Genomic DNA, 20,381 nt, shown 5'->3' with positions numbered 1-20,381 from the left:
CCAAGATTCTAATCAGCACCACAAAGCTGGTCAGCTGCATTCTCTTCTCCATGATTCAGCTCCCCCTTGACTTTTTTTTTTTTTGCTTTGATATATTTTTTATTTTTTTAATATTTTATTTTATTTCCTTTCTTTTTAAGGTCACACTGAGGCATATGGAGGTTCCCAGGTTAGGGGTCGAATAGAAGCTGCAGCTGCCAGCCTACACCACAGCCACAGCAACGTGGAATCCAAGCCATGTCTGCGACCTACACCACAGCAACAGCAATGCCGGTTCTTAACCCACTGAGCAAGGCCAGGGATCAAACCTGTGTCTTCAGGGATACTAGTTGGGTTTGCCAACCACTGAGCCACAACGGGAACTCCCCCACTTTCAATTCTTTTGGACATGTGTCCAGAAGTGGAATTGCTGATCATATAGTAGCTCTATTTTTAATTTTTGGAAGAACTGCCATATCATTTTCCTTAGCAGCTGCACCATTTTACATTCCCACCAACAGTGTACAGTGGTTCCAATTTCTCCACATCCTCGCTCACACTCGCTATTTCTATTTTTTGTTTTGTTTTGCTTTTATAGCAGCCATCGTAATGGGTACGAGTTGCTATCTCATTGTGGTTTTGGTTTCCATTTCCCTAATGACTAGTTGAGCATCTTTTCATGTGCTTATTGGCTACTTGCATATTTTCTTTGGAGAAATGTCTATTGAAGTTCTTTGCCCATTTTTTAATTGGGTTGTTTTATTGTTGGTGTTGTTGCCATGCATTTTAAGAGTTTTCTTCAAAAAAAATTTTTTTTATTAAGGTATGGTTTATTTACAGTGTTGTGTCAATTTCTGCTATACAGCATAGTGAACCAGTTATATATATATATATATATATATATATACACACACACACACACACACACACATATGGATACTATATATATATATATATTCTTTTTCTCATACTATCTCCCATCGTTTTCTATATCCCTGGGCTATACAGTAGGACCTCATTGCTTATCCATTCTGAGCATAATAGTTTGCATCTACCAACCCCAAACCCCGAGTCCATACCACTTCCTCCCCCCACCCCCAAGAGTTTTATTTTCTAAGGATTTTCTTGTTTCTTCTTTCTTTCTTTTTTTTTTTTTTTTGCTTTTTAAGGCTGCATCTGTGGCATATGGATGTTCCCAGGCTAGAGGTCGAATCAGAGCTCTAGCTGCTGGCCTACACCACAGCCACAGCAATGCAGAATCTGAGCCTCGTCTGCAACCTACACCACAGCTCATGGCAACCCTGAATGCTTAACCCAGTGAGGGAGGCCAGGAATAGAACCTGCATTCTCATGGACACTAGTCAGATTCGTTTCCGCTGAGCCACTATGGGAACTCCCTATTTTCTAAGGATTTTCTAAGTGTTTGTATGAGGGGATTTCTCTGCTATCCTATAGCTGTTGGCTGAATCAGGCAGTCTCTAAGATTCCCTTTCTGATGCTTTTCACTGTGCCCCCTGTAATGACCATTTTCACACACAAGGAAGTTCGCTTCTTCCTCAGCCTTTTCTAGAATGTGCCCTCTCTGCTTCCTTGTCCTAACAGGGCTGGCTTTGCCCCACTGATACCACTGATGCTGAAACCCTCTCAAGTGAAGGGCCCAACTCTCCCCTCCCACTCTTTCAAACCACATTTGCCTCTCAGATTCAGGTGAGAGATTGAGCATCTATTAAAGACACTTTAGTCTTTCTCTCCACTCCAACTTCTCTCACCCCCTTCTGTGTCTGTACTGGAAACCCAGTAATCTTCCCTGGGTGCTGTGCATAGAACCCTGACTTTGAAGATGGATGTACAGGGCTTCGAAGTTCCATTTCCATGATAATTCTGCACTTTAAACTTTTCATCTACAAACAGAGATGGGGTGAGAAACTTACTTGGAGTTTCCACTGTGGCAAAGTGGGTTAAGGATCTGACTACAGTGGCTTGGGTCCATGCAGGGTTTAATCTCTTGCCTGGTGCAGTGGGTTAAATATCCAGTGTTGCTGCAGCTGTGGTGTAGGTCACAGCTGTGGCTTGGATTTGATCTCTGGCCTGGGAACTTCTGTATGCCCTGGGTACAGCCAAAAGGAAAGAAAGAAAGGAGTGAGGAAGGAAGGGAGAAACTCACCTTAAGAGGCTGGTAGATGCAGGAGTTCCCGTTGTGGTCCAGTGATAACAAACCAGACAAGTATCCATGAGGACTCAGGTTTGATCCCTGGCCTCACTCAGTGCGTTAAGTATCCAGGGTTGCCACGAGCTAAAATCCAGTCCAGTCTGTTGCCAGTGGTGTAGGTCACAGACATGGCTCAGATCTGCTGTGGCTGTGAATGTGGCTGGCAGCTGTAGATCCAATTCAACCCGTGGCCTGAGAACTTCCATGTGACACACCTGTGGCCCCCCCCCCCAAAAGAGGCTTGTTGGTAGATGATCCTTCTGTGTAACACAGGGAACTGTATTCAGTCACTTGTGATGGAACATGATAGAAAATAATGTATGTATATGTACGACTGGGTCACTTTGCTGTACAGCAAAAATTGACAGAACATTGTAAATCGATTATAATAACTTTTAAACTCAATGAGTTTTATTATATTTTTAATCATACAACCATCATCACAACATTATTTTATAGCATTTCCATCCCAAACCCCCAACCATCCCTCCCCCTGCAACCTGTCTCCTTTGGTAACTAAGTTTTTCAAAGTCTGTAAGTCAATTTCTGTTCTCCAAAGAAGTTCACTATATCCTTTTTTAGGTTCCACATATAAGTGATATCATATGACATTTGTGTCTCACTGTCTGACTAACTTCACTTAGTATAATAATTTCTAGGTCCGTCCATTTCATTCCTCTTTACAGCTGAGTAATATTCCATTGTGTTTATGTACCACATATTCTTTATCCACTCCTCTGTCAATGGACATTTAAGTTGCTTCCATATCTTGGCTATTGTATATAGTGCTACAATGTTTACTCTGGATAGATGTCCAAGAGTGGGATTGCTGGATCAAATGGTAATTCTATTTTTAGTTTTTTTGAGGAATCTCCATACTGTTCTCCATAATGGTCATACCAATTTACATTTCCACCAACAGTGTAGGAGGGTTCCCTTTTCTCCACAAGATATTTCGCTCTTGAAATAACAGGATATTCTACACAAGGGGCATCCCGATAACAGGAGAACTTGAAAATTTAATAGAAGATTAAAAATTTAATAGAGGAATTGGAAGATAGCAACAGAGAAATCACCTAGAAAGTAAAAGAAAAAGAAAAAGAATTAGAAAATAGTAGATAAAAATATAAGAAATTTGGAGGGCAAATCCTTGAGAGTCAATATTCGAACAAGAAGTTCAAAAAGAAAGAACAGAATAAGGTGAAGGAGGAAATTATTCATGAAGAAGTCAATTTTTCAGACTCTAGGGCTTGTGTTTCTTGATTGAAAGGACTCTCTGAGTACTGGACACAGTGGAGCTGCCCCAAGTACATTCTCATGAAATTTTAGAACTTTGGGATCAAGGAGAAGATCCAAAAAGCTTTCAGAATAGAGAAGAAGAGAGAGATTCATTCAAATTGTCAAGTATCAAGATGGCGCTGGATTTCTCAATAGCAATCAAGAAAGTTAGAAGCCAACAGAGCAATGCCTTAGAAACTCTGAAGGAAAATTATTTCCAGCCTAAAATTCCATCTCCAGCCAAACTCCAAAAGAGAATAATGAATTTTCAGACTGTCAGTCAGGGTTGCAAAACATTTACTCCCAGGAATTCTTTCCCCAGAAGTGCCTGGAGGATAGGTGACCCAAAGAGAAGGAAGAAAACAAGGGATGCAATGTGAGAAAAGATAGAATTCCTGGGCCGACGGTGGGAGTGTCACCCTGCAGCACCAGAGGGCCCGGTTCAGATGGGAGGTCCCAGGGCAGTGAGAACAATTTCCTCAAGAGATTTCAGAAGCTCCCTGGTGGTGCAGGAGGTTAAGGATCTGACATTGTCACTGTTGTGGTGAAGGTTGCTACTGTGTGTGAGTTCCATCTCTGGCCTGGGAACTTCTGCATACCACAGGTTGGTGGCCAAAAACAAAATAAAATAATAAAATAAAATAAAATAAAAATATTTCAAACAACTGTAAGAAGAACACTTTGGGAAGATTTGGGGGTCGAATTAATGAGTACAGAGAAAACTCGGGAAACAGAGATGATATTCAGGATATGAATATCGATGTGATCAAGTTAGAGCAGTATTGGGAGGATGTGGGGGTTGGGAAGTGTGATTTTTTTGAGGTGTAGGCGATGGTGGTGTAGAACTAAATCATATTTTCCATGGTGGGAAGTCGGTAGGTGATTAAAGCCGAAAAATCAAGATGTAGCAATATAATCATGTAATTTAGAAATATGACAGTAACTGCAATATGAATCAGCTCAGACAATTGAATTTGTTGTTGCGGGGGGTGAGAAGCAAGGGGGGCTAAGGCTTGGGGATACTGTTGTTTGGTTTGGTCTAGTTTTGGATATGCCTTGTAAGTTACCACATCCAATAGATTTTTGCTTAGATGGTCTGCAGTGACGTCTAGGCTTCCAGATTTTAAAACATTTTCCCAGATGAGTCTAAATTTTAGCCATATTTGAGAATCACTGAAAAAGCTGCATGACAAATGAAGCTATCAACAAAACAGAAACAGACTCACAGACATGGAGAACAGACTTGTGCTCCCAAGGGGGATGGGGAGGGAGTGGGATGGAATGGGAGTTTGGGGTCAGTAGATGCAAACTGCCACATTTAGAATGGATGAGCAATGAGGTCCTGCTGTACAGCACAGGGAACTATGTCCAGTCTCTTGGGATAGACCATGGTGGGAGATAGTATGAGAAAAAGAAAGTATGTATAGGTACAACTGGGTCACTTTGCTCTACAGCAGAAAATGGCACAACATTGTAAATCAACTATATGTTAACATTTTTTTAAAACGTGCATGTATAACTTTGATAGAAATTTAAATTAACTTTAAGATTAACGTATAAATAAAGCACATAGGATAGTTGTGGGCGCCTTACCCTCCGACGTGTTAATACTCCCAATGGGAGTTGGGAAAAGTTCCAGAAAAGGGTGGCCTGAGATGCTCGAAGCAGATGTCACTCAAAAGTTTCAGAACTGGGGCTGGAGAAGGGGAGGGAAGGATTGGGAGTTTGGGATTCACAGAGGCCAACTATTATATATAGGGTGGATAAACAACAAGGTCCTATGTATAGCACAGGGAACTATATTCAATATCCTGTGCTAAACTGTAATGGAAAGACTATATTATATATATATTATATATTCTGTTATATATAATATATATGTGTATACATATGTATATACATATAATATTTGCTTTGCTGTACAGCAGAAATGAACACAATCTTGTAAATCAACTATACTTCAATAAAATTTTCTAAACAACCCAAAAACAAAAAATAAAAACTTTCCAGAATATGATTCTTAACAAGCCAAGAAAATCCCACATTCATCTCAACCTGAAATCCTTTTAACAGAAGAGAGCTTTTCCTATGGGGTTATGGCTAAAATAGAATACCTGGGAAATGCCAGAGGATTAACTTTACATGGAGGTGTGAATGGCATGCATCTGATCCTTCCTTGGAAGGGTCAAAGGGCAGAGGTCATAAGAGTAATGAGAGCCTGAGATGGCGATGAAGGGGAGCAGGAGACTGGAGGAGGGGGAGGGGGAGAAAAGGGAAGCTGAAAGAAAGAAGACAGACTTCCATTACTTTTTATCTAATTTCACACAAAGAGCCTCTTCCTCTGCTCGGTTAAGAGACTCTCAAAGAAGCCAACTGGAGTCTGCACGTTAATTAAGGACCCAGGCTGGTGGCTTTCAGAAGAGAGAGTCTCTGTCCCCTATTCTCTTTTCTAGTCCCTGGGTCATGCAGAGCTGTGTTCCACCCCCAGAAGGAGGGCGGCTGACTGCCGCTTTGGGTCACTTTGGAAGAATGGCCTTATTATGTCCGTGGTCGTCACTATCTTCCCCAACTCATCTACAGGTGTACGCTTTCTTACTGTGCCCCTCACAGGTTTCTTTTTCCTCCTGCCGTTGGCCTTTTAGGGATAGAGGAGCCTGCCTGTTACTCAGCACACGGTGTATTGTTACCCGCTTTGATTTGCTGCTGTTTGAACCAGATGCTGTCTGTCCTGTAGCATTTAATCCCTTGAAAGGTTGAAGGATGCAATTTATATGAATGATGGCACTTCCCAAGAAGGCAAAGTCATACTGCCCTTCGTGCTTATCCTGAGCAGATTTCCTGGTTCCACTCCCACCCTAAGGGATTCCTGAATCGAGAAGTCCATTTTGGTGGCTCTAAGCTGACTGCTCCCTGGGACATGCAAGCACATTCCAGCAATCACAAGGAGTCTAGAGGCTTCCGTTGCTGGTTTTGCCTTTCTGCTTGGAGCCACCTCAGCTCCATCCTGCATCATAAATTGAGGGCAATGTGAAACGTCTGGCTAGAGAAATGGTCCTCTTCCTTGTGGCATTTCAGAGGTCTGGACAGGAACAGACCCAGTCAGGAAAGGTTACTGTTAAAATCAATTTCCGTATGTTGAATCATTTGTGTATTTTGAATCAATCTCCCCCTCCAACTCCTATTCAATTTTTTAGATATACTGCAGATAGAATTAATGTAATAAATAAAAGCACCCTCAAAGTATTCAACTAGCATTTTTTAAGCCTACAAGAAAAAGAAAGCAAGGAGAAAAAAAATCCCATTCAGATGAATGGATCAGAGATGATGCTCGGCATAGAATTGGAGCCTTCAGATCAACAGACCATGGCCTTTATTGACTCTTACAGATGCTACAGTTAAAAGTTGCAGAGTTCCCTGGTGGCTCATCGGGTTAAGGATCAGGTGTTGTCACTGCATTGGCTCTGGTCACTGCTGTGGCTTGGGTTTGATCCCAGGCCAGGGGAACTTCCACATGCCATAGGTGCAGCCACAAAAAGAGTTATTTTGCATCCTTTGAAATCTAAGACATTACACTATACCAACATGAGGCCACTCTAATTACCAACTTAGAGAAAACCAGATTTTATGTACTTATTTTTATTATTATTTTTTGGCTGTACCCACAGCATATGGAAGTTCCCGAGCCAGGGGTCCAATCCAAGCTGCAGCTTCAACCTATGCCACAGCTTCAACAACACTGCATCCTTAACCCACTGTGACATTGGAGGTACTTTGAAAAAAACAGATTTTATACAAATAAGCCTAATGGAAAAAAGCATTTACAATGAGTACCTGGCACATAGGAAACACCATAAACATTTTTTTTTTTTTGACCACACCTGCAACATGTGGAAATTCTGGGACCAGGGATTGAACCCAGAGTCACAGCTGCAACCTGAGCCACAGCAGTGACTACTCTGGATCCTTATCCCTCCGTTCCACCAAGGAAGGGCTCATAAACATTTTTACTGGTATGTTGTTTTAGCGCAGGACTACCATGTAAAAATGGCTACAGCCCTTCATCCAGGAAAGTTGTGGATTCTGGCTCCACCCTCTGTTCCCACTATGTGGCCCAGACTCCAGGCAGGCTCTGAGGATCCATGGCTCCTAGATTCCTTAGGGAGGGAAGACATAGCCCAAAAAAGAACTGACAGCCATTCCTGGGGGGTGTGGGGAGGAGCTGGGATGTTTCCTGAAGGAAAGAACCTTCCTTCAAACTAAGTCCTGAAAACTGAGAAGATGTTCACCGGATGGGCCCAAAGGAAGGGTTTTCCAGGCAAAGGGAGCAGGGCTTGCAGAGCATGAAGGTGTGGAAATCGCTGGAGGAGTTCCCATTGTGGCTTAGTGGAAACAAACAGACTAGTATCCATGAGGAATCGGGTTCAATCCCTGGCCCCGCTCAGTGGGTTAAGGATCCAGTGTTGCCTCGAGCTGTGATGTAGGTCACAGATGTGGCTCAGATCTAGAGTTGCTATGACTGTGGTGTAGGCCAGTAGTTGTGGTTCCAATTCGACCCCTAGCCCAGAAACTTCCATATGCCACAGATTCGGTTCTAAAAAAAAGGGAAGAAAGAAGGAAAGAAGGAAAAGAAAGAAAAGAAAGAAAGAAAGAAGAAAGAAAGAAAGAAAGAAGAAGAAACACAATAAAGAAATAATAAAGAGAGGAGGAGAGAGGACGAAGAAGGAAGGAAAGAAAGAAAGAAAGAAAGAAAGAAAGAAAGAAAGAAAGAAAGAAAGAGAGAGAAGGAAGGAAGGAAAGAAAGAAGATGGAAAATTGTTGTGAGAAGGAAGGGTAGGTGTCTGGGAAGGGAAACATGTGAAGAAAGCTGAGGGCAAGCAGTAGAGACTGGAGAGGCTTAAGTCCCCCTTGAAAGAGTCTGGACTTTACATTGAGGAGCCGGAGAAGTGTTTTCAGCAGAGTGTGTCTTTGTATGTGTATTTGGTGTGTATGGACTGTGTGAAATCACTATAGACACTAAGGCTTTCTAGAGATTAAGGGAAAATTCAGGAAAGGACTAGTAGTTAGACGGAGAGGCTGAATATTAGAATCATGATCAAGAGGAACCCAATAACCCAGGGTTGAGGCAGATAGCAAAGTTAGAGAAGGAAGAAGAAGGAGTTCCCTGGTGCCTCAGCAGGTTAAGGATCTGGCATTGCCACTGCTGTGGCTCTGGTTATAGCTGTGGCCTAGGTTTGATCCCTGGCCAGGAAATTCTGCATGTCCTGGGCATGCCTGCCCCTCCCCCAAAAAGAGAGAGAGATTTAAAAAAAGATGAGGAAGAAGAAGGAAGAAGTTAAGGAAAGGGAGAATCCTCTGGGAAGGGTGGATCAGGGAGGAGTGGAACTTGGGGGCTTCCTTGGTGGAGGAGACAAAGAGAGCTCCTCTTATACAATGTGGGTCAAAGTGCGGTTGGTCCCATGGACCCCCTGGAGGTTGTGAATGGAAGAGGAAGAGAGCAGTCCCTGTGAAAATGCAGATGCCTGGGTTCTGCCCTAGGCCTGAGAATCAGCAGGTAACAATTTGATCTACAGAGGATTCTTGGACATCCTAAAGCTTGAGGAAGAGGACACTGCTCATCTGCATCTGGGGTATGAAAAGGAAGGGGGCATAAGGAGAGAAATGCATCACCCACTTGCTAGGCAGGGGTGGCCCCTTCGGTGAGAAGTAGCCTGGAATCTGGACCCTGGACAAAGGTGGGCTCCAGACATACGTTCCATTCTTGTGGTCTGTGTGTGCCCTGTATCCTGGTCTGTGTTCAGTCCAGTAGAGCTTAGCTCTGCACTCTTCCATAAGTTCGGGAAGACCAAAGACAGCCCAGAGTAACCTGGAAGAGCAGGGTCTGGCACGCTCCTTATTGGCTGCATGGCCATGAGCTAATCACTCAACCTCTCTGAGCTTCAAGTTTTTGTGTGTGTGTTGTTTTGTTTCTGTTTTTTGGCCACCCATGGCATATGGAAGTTCCTGGGTCAGGGATCAAATCCTACACCACAGCTGCAGCAACATCGGATCCTTAACCTACTGCACTACAGTGGAGACTCCAAGCTTCAAGTTTTAAAAAGGAGGAGTAGGAATCTGCTGCAGCTGCCTCACCCTCTGTGGGCCAAGAAGCTCCAAGTGAGAAGAGAGCTCCATTACATTTTAAGACATTCCAGTAAGACTTCAAACATCCAATAACAGAATGGGCACTGGAAGAGTTCTGGGGGTCTTGGAGAAGCTGTATATTCTTGATTTGGGTGGCAGTTAAATGGAGAGTATTTTGATAAATATGCTTGTGCGTTTTACTGTATGTAAATGATACCTCAATTTGTGAAAGAAAGAAAGAAAGAAAAGAAAGGAAGGAAGGAAGGAAGGAAAGAAGGAAGGAAGGAAGGAAGAAAGAAAGGAGAAAATGAGACATCCTAGTGGAGATTGGCTGTGTGGCAGCTGGCAGGGCCACAGGGAGAAGCCTCTGGACAGAGCCCAGCCTAGGCCCAGGGAAGCCTGGGCTGCAGCTCCCTTCTTCCCAGTTGCTCCGAACCTGCTGTCTCAATGCATTTGGGGGAAAGTGTTTGGCTTTTAGAGACCAGCATGGTGAAGAGAGACCAAAGGGAGCAGAGACTCAGAACCAGGGCTGAAGTAAGGATGGAAAATGCAGCCCTGAGTGAACATAAGAACGCTGCCTGAGGGGCCTGAGAATTCTGGAAAGTCATTCTTCCTGAATCAGGTATCCATTCAACGATTGTTTCTTTTCTTTTCTTTCTTTTTTTTTTTTTTTGTCTTTTTAGGGCCACACCCGCAGCACATGGAGGTTCCCAGGCTAGGGGTCTAATCAGAGCTGTAGCTGCCGGCCTACACCACAGCCACAGTAACTAGGGATCCGAGCCGCATCTGGGACCTACACAGCTCACAGCAACACTGGATCCTTAACCCACTGAGCGAGGCCAGGGATCGAACACACAACCTCATAGTTCCTAGTCGGATTTGTTTCCACTGTGCCACGACGGGAACTCCTCTCTTTATTTTTTAGGGCCTCTGCAGCATATGGAAGTTCCCGGGCTATGGGTTGAATGGGAGCTGGAGCTGCAGCTGCCGGCCTACACCACAGCAACACAGGATCCAACCCCTATCAGCGACCTACACCACAGCTTTCTGCAATGCCATATCCTTAACCCTCTGAGCGAGGCCAGGGATCAAACCTGAATCCTCATGCATATTAGTTGGGTTCTTAACCTGTTGAGCCACAGTGAGAACTCTGATTGTACCTTCTGAAAGGGGGTATTTCTTCAGGGAAGCTTCTGAAGACCAATGCCTATCACAAGCCCACTGCCCAGGGCTTTTTTGGCACAGTGCTTTTCGCTTGAACCAGAATGTCATTTCCCTTTGGCTCCCAGAACAGTGCTCTCCATTCAGAGCCAGGGTTCTGTTGACATGGCTGCCTGGCCTCTGCTCAGTGTCCTCAGAAACCCACAGGAAAAACACATCTTTTCTCTCTGAGCCACATGACCTCTCTGGGTGGAACAGAACAGTTACCTAAGAGTTTACAGGACAAACATTACAAACCACCTTCCCGAGGGGGTGTCCAGGCAGGAAGCGTGGAATCTGAGCAGCCACTCTCCCTGCAGAGAAGCTGGGAGCTGGGGCTGTGGGCCCACGCTGTCTCCAGAGGCCAGAACCCTGCAGAGGAAGGGAGAAGGAGGTGGGGGAAGCCCAGCCTCCCTCCAGGAGACCGGAACACAGGGAGAGGAGCTCACTGCTGTTTCTCCTGGGAGCCAACTGATTTCAAATTCCCCTTTACAGTTGCTATAATTAAGACAATAACTCAAAAGTCTTAGAAAAGCAGTCAACGTGAAAAGTCAAGGACTTTAGCCATCCAAACGTCAGCAGTACCTTCCCACATGTTCTCAAAGAGGGGATTTTAATTTTATTTATTTATTTTTACCACCGCACCCTCTACATATGGGTGTTCCCCGGCTAGGGGTCGAATTGGAGCTGTAGCTGCTGGCCTACGCCACAGCCATGGCAACACCAGATCCAAAGCATCTACTACCTACACGACAGCTCCTGGCAATGTCAAATCCTTAACCCACCAAGCGAGGCCAGGAATTGTACCCAAATCCCAACGGATACTATGTTGGGTTCTCAACCCAATGAGCCACAAGGGGAACTCCTGAAAGAGGGGACTTTTAAAATAAAACAGCAGGAGGGAGTTCCCCGGTGGCCTAGTGATTAAGGATCTGGCATTGTCACTGCTGTGGCTTGGGTTCAATCCCTGGCCTGGGAATTTCTGCATGCTGCAGTTACGGTGGCCAAAAAAATTTTTTTTAATAAAAATAAAGCCGAGTTCCCACTGTGGTGCAACAGGATCGGTGACATCTCTGCAGCACCAATAAAAAGATTTGATTCCCTGGCCTGGCAAAGTGGGTTAAAAGATCTGGCATTGCGGCAACTGCAGCTCATATCTGATCCCTGGCCTGGGAAATCCGCATGCCTCAGGGTGGGGAAAAAAAAAAAGATAAAAAGAAAGCAACAGGAGAGATACTGGATGTGAACGACGAGTAGGGGGCTGTGGGTGATGGAGCCCGAGGAAGACAGTGGCAGAGAGCCAGCTAGCGCCCCGTCAGAAGCATCCATCCAGTCTTCCAATCTTTTCCCTCTGAGCCTTCCATCAAACGCAGCAATAGCTGCCCTTTAAATTAGCTCAGAAACACTGACTCCCTCTCTGTCCTTCTGGGACCTCTGAGAGGCCAGGGGCTTCTTCTGGGTCACCAGGGGCCCCCACCTTTCCCCAGCCGGTTAAAAAGATTTAGCTCTTCTTTTATTATGGGAATGCGAATCCCATAATCACTTTGCTCCTGCTGTGGAGTTGGCTGACCCCTGCGAAATGATGGTTTTCATCAGAGAAATACCATGAGCTGCAATGTTATTCAGAGGGATGTGATTCAAAACCGAGGGGAAAAAAACGGTTCAGAGACTGATAGAAAGCCGCCTGGCTTTCTGGGAACAATAGACAAGTTCCTGGTTCCCCACCCAGAGAACAGCGGTAATGCCGGCTGTAGGCATGACTCTACCCGCTTCCTCCCCTTATAGCCTCCACCAGCTCCAATTCTGGACCTCAGCGCGCGCACGCGCACACACGCACACACACGCACACAGGCAGCAGTCTGGGGGTCCATCATGAAATGTCAGCAAGTGGATTTTATTTACAAAGATTAACTCCAAACTGATGGTGTGATGCCTGGAAATGTTACCTACTGTGTGTTCCCACAACATTTTCAATCCACCAGATTTCAGAAATTACAGAAAACTGTCTTTTTTTTTGCTTTCTAGGGCCACACCCACAGTATATGGAGGTTCCCAGGCTAGGGTGGAATCGGAGCTACAGCCACCAGCCTACACCACAGCCACAGCAACCTAGGATCCTTAGCCCACTGAGCAAGGCCAGGGAATTGAACCAGCAACCTCATGGTTCCTAGTCAGATTCGTTTCTGCTGCGCCACGACGGGAACTCCCAGACCACTGTGCCTTACCGCAGTCTCCTGATCTCCTTCCTTCCTCGGTAACATGGTCTAAGGCTGGTTTTAAGACTTTTGGGATAGGGTTGATGCCAAAGTACCCAGTTTTTCCATTCATCCAAGGAGCTGCAAAACGTGTCTAAAATTATCCCTAATTCTAAGTCTTCTCTACACAATCAACCTCTCCAATATAACAATTCCAAAATCTTTTTTGATTCCTGCTTTTAATAAAGTACATTTACAGAGGATATGAATTCCAGATTTGATTTCAGACTCTGGGGATGTATATTCCTCTTCTGGAACTTGTATATCCGGTCCTGGGATAAAAAAAAAAAAAAAAGGAAAGAAAGAGAAAGAGGGGGGGAGAGAGTCCACAGCATAACAAGCATTCCTTGTATTTCTTCTGTCTTTTGCCGCCTGAGCACGGAGGAGGGAGAAGGGCTGATACACAGCATCTGGTTAAAGTCAGGTAAGTAACACTCTGGGGGAAAAGCCTGAAGTCAGTTGCCAACCTCTTTCTCTTTCTAATGTGTTTTTGCAGATGGAGGAAAACTGCAGCCAATACAGAGGTTTCAATTTTAGGCGATCCTTGGGAGAAAAGAGGGAAAAAAGAAAACCCCCTGTTCAATAGCTGACCTATCAGCTCAGTGCCATGGCAAACATCTGGCATCACGAAGGGAATGGAGAATCATGCCACCCCCTCCCCACACCCCCACCACCAGGTGCAAAGATGCCAAAGGGACATCTTCAGTCGCAGGTTTCCCTGAATGAAGACTAGAAGATATGATGAGGGCGCAAATGGGAAACTGAAGGCGCGCTTCCAAGCATAAGCGCTTTTCACCGTCGTTCCACTGGCCCGTGGACGTGGGCAACTCCTCCCCAGTCTCGGGAGAAGCCCACAGCCCTGCAGGAGGGGTGTGCAGCTGGGATGGGGAAGTCCAGCTCCTGCTGTAGCTTTGCACCCAGTGCCTCTTGACCATGAAGGAGATATTTCATCACCAGACCTTGGTTTCTGCACGTGTCAAAATGGAAACGGTCATGTCTGCCTCATCTGGTGTCATGGTCCACATGAGCCTCTTCCTGCCCGGGAAGGAGAAGGTCACGCTAGCGAGCAAGGTCACCAAGCATCCCCCCTCCTCTCAGAGCAGCATACAGAAGACTTTTGGAAACACTCTGAGTTTTTCAAGGAGCCCCTACCCCACTGCGATGTGGGAAACTACGTCTACCCCAGCCTCTTCATCTCAGTTCCATTCCAGGCTCTGGAGTGGTTTTCTTCAGTTAATTCAGTCTTTGTCTGAGTGTGGGAGGGGGGCTTACCGTCATCTCACAGGTGGAGGGGGCAGGCTCCAGTCCACATGGCATTTGCTGGACCTTCTGGGTCTCCACCATGTCTACTGTGGGGTGGCTGGTCTGGGCTGCTTCCTGGACGGCTGACCACGGATGTTCTGTTTGTCCCATTCCTTGGCCTCAGGCCAGTGCTTTCTGCTGAGGACTGTGGGTTGGGCAGCTTGTGTTCTCTCTCGGCTGAGTTGGAGTCCCGCCTCCTTCTTTCCTAGTTTGGCCCCCCTCCCCATTCCCCTCCACCCCACCCCCCACCACGGCCCTTCCTTGGTACCACGTCCCCCTAAACCCTCTGCTCCTACCCACCCCTGCGCCCAGGTCTGGCTGTGAGATCAGGCCCCAGGCAGTTCATTTTGCAACCCTTGCCCGCAGCGCCCTCTTGCCCCCATCATGGTCATTCCTCTCTGGAATGTTCTGTAGCCAGATTCCAGCCAGCCTCGGTGGACCACCCCCTCCAGAGCCACACAGGAGATTCTGAGTTTCTTCCGAACCCTGCAGGAACTGAGGGTAGCCTGGGAAATCTAAGTGCTGGCCCATCCACTGTCTAACCAAGAGGCGCTGCTGCATTTCCTCTGATGCGAACACCCCCCCCCCCCCCCCCCCCCGCCCCTTTTGTGTGGAGACCCTGGGCGCCATGCAGGCTTAAATAAGGGAAGGCCCTGTGTTGATTTAAACAACTCACACCTCCTCCCTACCCCCTGGGCAGCCTAGAGACAGAAAATCAAGATCTCTCCAGCCTGGGTCTGCCTTCTCCTTCTGCTGGATAATTCCAGGCTCATGGCCTCGTTGTCAGAGAGAGAACCACTCCCTGCCACACAGAAGCAATTCCACGATCTACCTATGGCCTTGGCTCTCATTACACTAAATGGGAGCTAAGCAAATTTAGAAAATTCTATTTCTGTTTCAACAAAGGCTAGTTGTTACAGCTATTTTGCCTCCAAAATTCCCATTTGGGGTTGCAAGAAGCAGAATATTAACTTTTTGCTGTTGTTGTTGTTGTTTTTGGCACCCGTGCTGTAGAAATTTAAAGGTAGATGTGTATCTCTGAGAAAACGGAGGAATTCCCTGTGTGATGTGTGTTGGATCCCTGGCATGTTTCAGTGGGTTAAGGATGAGGCACTAGTGCAAGCTGCAACACAGAATAATTAGGCTTGAATCTGGCATTGCTGTGGCTGTGGTGTAGGCAGGCAGCTGCAGCTCCGATTGGACCCCTAGCTTGGGAACTTCCATATGCAATGGGTGCTGCTGTAAAAAAAAACCTAAAAATTAAAAAAAAAAAGAGAAAAGAAAATGGGAAAGCAAAGGGGTAGGTCAACCAATGAAATACAAAAGTGAAAAGTCCATTAATAGTATTCCAAACAGGTTATCCCTATTTCAACCAGATAACCTTCAGAACTCCTTCCACCTCAAAAGGATTTAACTTCTAAGATGGTGCTTGAGAGCAGTTTGGAAAATATGACATACTTTTCAAATGTGTCCATGTATACTAACTTTATTATTTCTGCTATTATATTTCCAAAGGGCTAGTCTCTCTGAAATCTGCCTGGGGCAATTGGAACTTTGCTGAATGGCCGTTTAACCAGCTGATTCCTTTTTTTGTAATTATTATTTTTTTTTTAAGGCTGCACCTGTAGCATATGGAACTTCCTGGACTAGAGGTCCAATCGGACCCACAACCGAAACTCTGGTTATTGGTTGTTTCTATTGGCTCCAGCGTGGCCTCCTGGCTGCAACAATCAACATGGACCCAAATGATGCCAAACATTTTGGTAATGGGCATGGTTCCACTTGCCAGCGACTGGACCCATGGTTCTTCGGTCCTCAGCTCAAAAATTTACAGACCTACCTACCTCAGCAGCTGGCTGCGAGGATGGGAATCTGCTGCTTTCAAGCCTGCTCCACTACAGACTAGATGCGTGATTTAGGCAAATCACCAAAACCTCCCTGTACTCAGTTTCCTCATCTATAGCCATAAGGATAATCATGCTCACCTCATAAATGAGAAAGTTCCTGTTCAGCCCTGGATACTCAGAACAGTGACTCAATAAGTATGAGTTATATTTCGTTTCCATCAAATAAAATAATTAGGGCTGTAATCCAGCAGGGACCTGTGGGGCTCCTGGGCTCAAAAGCCTTTCTGTGTCCCCCACTTCTGACTTTTAGGAAATGGACCTCATCGGCCTCCCTGAGTTCCAAGGGGCAGGTTCAGATGGTTGCTGATCAGGGAAGAGAGGGGATGCAGAGACAAGGGAGGAGCAGTCAAGAAACAATAGTGCAGCCTTGGGGCAGGATCCTGGTTCCCTCTCAAGGGATACACATGATGATGTAGGCATCTTTTACACCTAAGAGAAAAGCTGTATTTCTTATGCTTCTTTTAGAAATGACTAGTTTAGGAATTCCCGTCGTGTCTCAGTGGTTAACGAACCCGACTAGTGCCTATGAGGACACAGATTCGATCCCTGGCCTTGCTCTCATGTTGCGGTGAGCTGTGGTGTAGGCTGGCAGAAACAGCTCCAATTTGACCCCTAGCCTGGGAACTTCCATATGATGCAGGTGCAGCCCTAAAAAGACAAAAGACGAAAGAAAATAAAAGAAAAGGAAAGAGAAAAAAAAGAAATAGAAATGACTAGTTTAAAACTGAATAGCTTAGAGCCCTTCCTTGTGCTTCTCCCTGTCTTACTTGAACCCTAAACACAATCACCCAGAAGCTACAGATTAGGCATCCTGAGCACAATTGCCTGTGGGTCAAATATTATAAGCACAAAAATTTTTTTGGGGGGGGGAGAACCTTTCTAGATTGCCCTAATCTCTGATCAATATGCCCTTTTCATAAGTATTTCTATTTTAAGAAAAATCGAGATATGATAACCCAGAAATCAGGATCACGCTGAGCTCTTATGATACCAACTTCGATGACTAAAGATTCCCCCAAGAAAGAGGAAGGCACATGCCCTCAACCCTGATTCTTATCCAGAACCCCATTTTTCTCCTTTTTACTATAAAACCCCCTTCAGTTCTTCCCAATGGAGGGCACAGTCTTTAAGGCATTAGCCTGCTGTGGCCTCCTGTGCCTGGCAAAGCAATAAAAGCTATTCTTTTTCTCCTTCACCCCAAACTCTGTCTCCGAGTTTCTCCAAACAGTACTAATAGTTTCAGCAACAGTATTAACACAGTTTATAAATTTCAAACTTGCAGGAGAAGGAAAGATGTTTTTGTAGAGACAGTGGGCTGGATTGGGGAAAAGTATTGAACTTGGAGTCTGTTCTAACCCCACACCTAACGGCAGTTAGTTTTTTTTTTTTATCTTTTTGACTTTTCTTGGGCCACTCCCGCAGCATATGGAGGTTCCCAGGCTAGGAGTCTAATCAGAGCCGTAGCCTCCGGCCTACACCACAGCCACAGCAATGTGGGATCCAAGCTGCGTCTGCGACCTACACCACAGCTCACGGCAACGCTGGACCCTTAACCCACTGAGCAAGTCCAAGGATCGAACCCTCAACCTCATAGTTCCTTTTCGGATTGGTTAACCACTGTGCCACAATGGGAACTCCCAAACGCCCGTTAGTTCTGTGACTCAAGGCCAAGTCTGTGAACCTCCAAGAAGTCTTAGTTTCTTTATTTACTTAATATAAGCAATAATGCATGTCCGGCCTACTCTATGGTTCTGAAGATGAGAGATGATTTGAGTGAAGCTCTTTGGTGCAAATTCTGCTTTACAAAGGAAAGGGATGAATTTGTTGTTATCATCAAAAGTACATTGAGGAATCATCCTTCATTTATGTCTAATGGACAGGATGAATACCTAAACCATTGAAAATGCCTTCATCCTGTCTCAAAATAGCATTCCATCAAAATCTTATTTATGTCAGCTCCATGGTTAAATTGTCCCCGAGACCTTCAGGATCTCCTTGAAAAGAAGTGAAGTCTTGGGTTACTTTTCACTGGCCTGGGCTTTGCGAATGGGTGGCAGTAACTCTGGATCATTGTTGAGCTTTACACAGGTATTATTTATTTTGGTTAGACCATCCAACAGGGTGGGGTGGTGGAAGAGTAGGCTGGTTAATGGTTAAACTGGGATTTTCTAGTTCTCATCAATCCTTTTAGGAAAAGCCCCAGCCTTCCTCATATTTAATGACTGTCCATCCCGAATAAATCTTCTTGAAGCCTCTCCCCTGACCCCCCATCACTCCCACACCACAGATCCCCAGCCCCCACCCCCCCAATCCCCCCAGCCCCACCCCCAGGGTCTCCCAGGCCCAGCCGGGCTGAGTCATTAGTATGGATAGTTCATATAAAAACAGAGCTTTGAAAGACAGGACAGAAACAAATTCTGACTTGACCTCGGACTGCTCCTGTAGCCCAGGGTTCACGTTTCCTCTCTGCACGTCAATCTCAGCTCCCCAGGCTTGGCAAGGTGGGAGCAGAGTTCACAGTGCCCTTCAATCAGGGATGGTGCTTGAGGCAGCAAGGACGAGCCATTCATTATGTGAGCTCGTTAAGAGTCTGCTTCTTTCTCTTTGTGCTCCTTTACAGAACTTAGTTTTACAAAGGCCTTGGACCAGAATGAGGCAGAGACTCTGAGTTGACATTGCCTTCGTCTGGCATCTTAGAAAGCTAGCCTTGCATCCCAGCCGCCTCTCCACTTTCCTTCCATTGTTTATTGGTGCAATTTTAATTTTCTGGAGATTACGTTCATTTCCTTAGGAGCTCAGTTTAGGTGAGGAAAATTCTAATTGTTGCTTTCAGAGAGGGCACAAGCCTCCCAACATTTTTTTTTTAATTTTATTGAAATATAGTTGATTGACAATGCTGTATTAGCTTCAAGTTAATAGCAAAGCGCATCAGTCAGACATATACATCTAGCCACTCTTTTTTCCCAGTATATTGGGGCCTCCCTATGCTGTACAGTAGGTCCTGGTTATTTAGTTATTATATATATAGTAGTGTGTATGTGTTAAGCCCATCCTCCCAACTTATCCCTCCCCCAGAGCCTCCTAACATTTGCTGCATATCCATTGGGTTTAGTGCAGCCTTGATGCTAAACATCAGCTATAGGACAAATCTGAAGTCAGGGGGATGCTTTCCTCCCATAAAGTGCTACTTACAGTTTCATAAACCAAGGTCCTTGGCCTCCTACCTCATGGCCTGTGGCACCAATAGTGGTTGGATTGGGCTGCAGCTGTGGCTCAGGCCCTAGGGCTCTGAGCAAGGGGCTCTGCCTGCCATGCTGACTCCCAGGAATCTGTGTGTCAGTCATCTTTGGGAATAAAGTGCTCTCAGAGCTCCTGAAAAATCAAAAGCAACTACGGTGCATTTCAGAATTCAGGGATCTTTCTTTTGCTTCACAGATTATCAAGGTGACATTTGGAAATCCTAATCAAGTACACTTTCCTTGCCATTCCTATGGATTAAAAGATAGGGAACGACTCAATGGATTCTTGCTGCTGGTATCCATGAGGATGCAGGTTCGATCCCTGGCCTCATTCAGTGGGTTAAGGATCCAGTGTTGCGGCAAGCTGTGGTGTAGTCTGCAGATGTGGCTTCGATCTGACATAGCTGGCAGCTGCAACTCTGATCCCACCCCTAGCCCAGGAATGTCCATATGCCACAGGTGCAGCCCTAAAAAGAAACAAAACAAAACAAAACAAAACAGCCATGGAAAACAGACTTGTGGTTGCCAAGGGGGAAGGGGCGGGAGTGGGATGGACGGGGAATTTGGGGTAAAGGCAAACTATTACCTTTAGAATGGCTGAGCAATGAGATCCTGCTGTATAGCACAGGGAACTATATCCAATCACTTTTGATAGAACATGATGGAAGAATATATGAGAAAAAAAATGAATGTGTATCTATGACTGAGTCCCCTTTGTTGTATGGCAGAAATTGACAGAATGTTGTAAATCAACCATACTTAAAAAAAATAAAAAGTAAATAAAAGCACAAGCATTGGATTTCCCGTTGCGGCTCAGCAGGTTAAGAATCTTACTAGTATCCATGAGGATGCAGGTTCGATCCCTGGCCTTGCTCAGTGGGTTAAGGATCTG

General features: G+C 45.4%; 1 long non-coding RNA gene across 1 annotated transcript; it reads right to left on the bottom strand.

Moving 5' to 3' along the window:
- Window positions 1-13,361: 13,361 nt before the first annotated feature.
- Window positions 13,362-14,423, bottom strand: LOC125122183 (uncharacterized). The gene is made up of 3 exons (XR_007133722.1): window positions 14,314-14,423; window positions 14,001-14,076; window positions 13,362-13,584 (listed from the first exon to the last, which is right to left on the bottom strand). It is a non-coding gene; the product is annotated as an uncharacterized LOC125122183 (long non-coding RNA).
- Window positions 14,424-20,381: the final 5,958 nt, after the last annotated feature.

This window comes from Phacochoerus africanus, chromosome 3 (genome assembly GCF_016906955.1).
Source record: "Phacochoerus africanus isolate WHEZ1 chromosome 3, ROS_Pafr_v1, whole genome shotgun sequence".
NCBI lineage: Eukaryota > Metazoa > Chordata > Mammalia > Artiodactyla > Suidae > Phacochoerus > Phacochoerus africanus.
The sequence above is the reverse complement of the archived record's forward strand: the minus strand, read 5'-3'. Positions and strand labels throughout refer to the sequence as shown.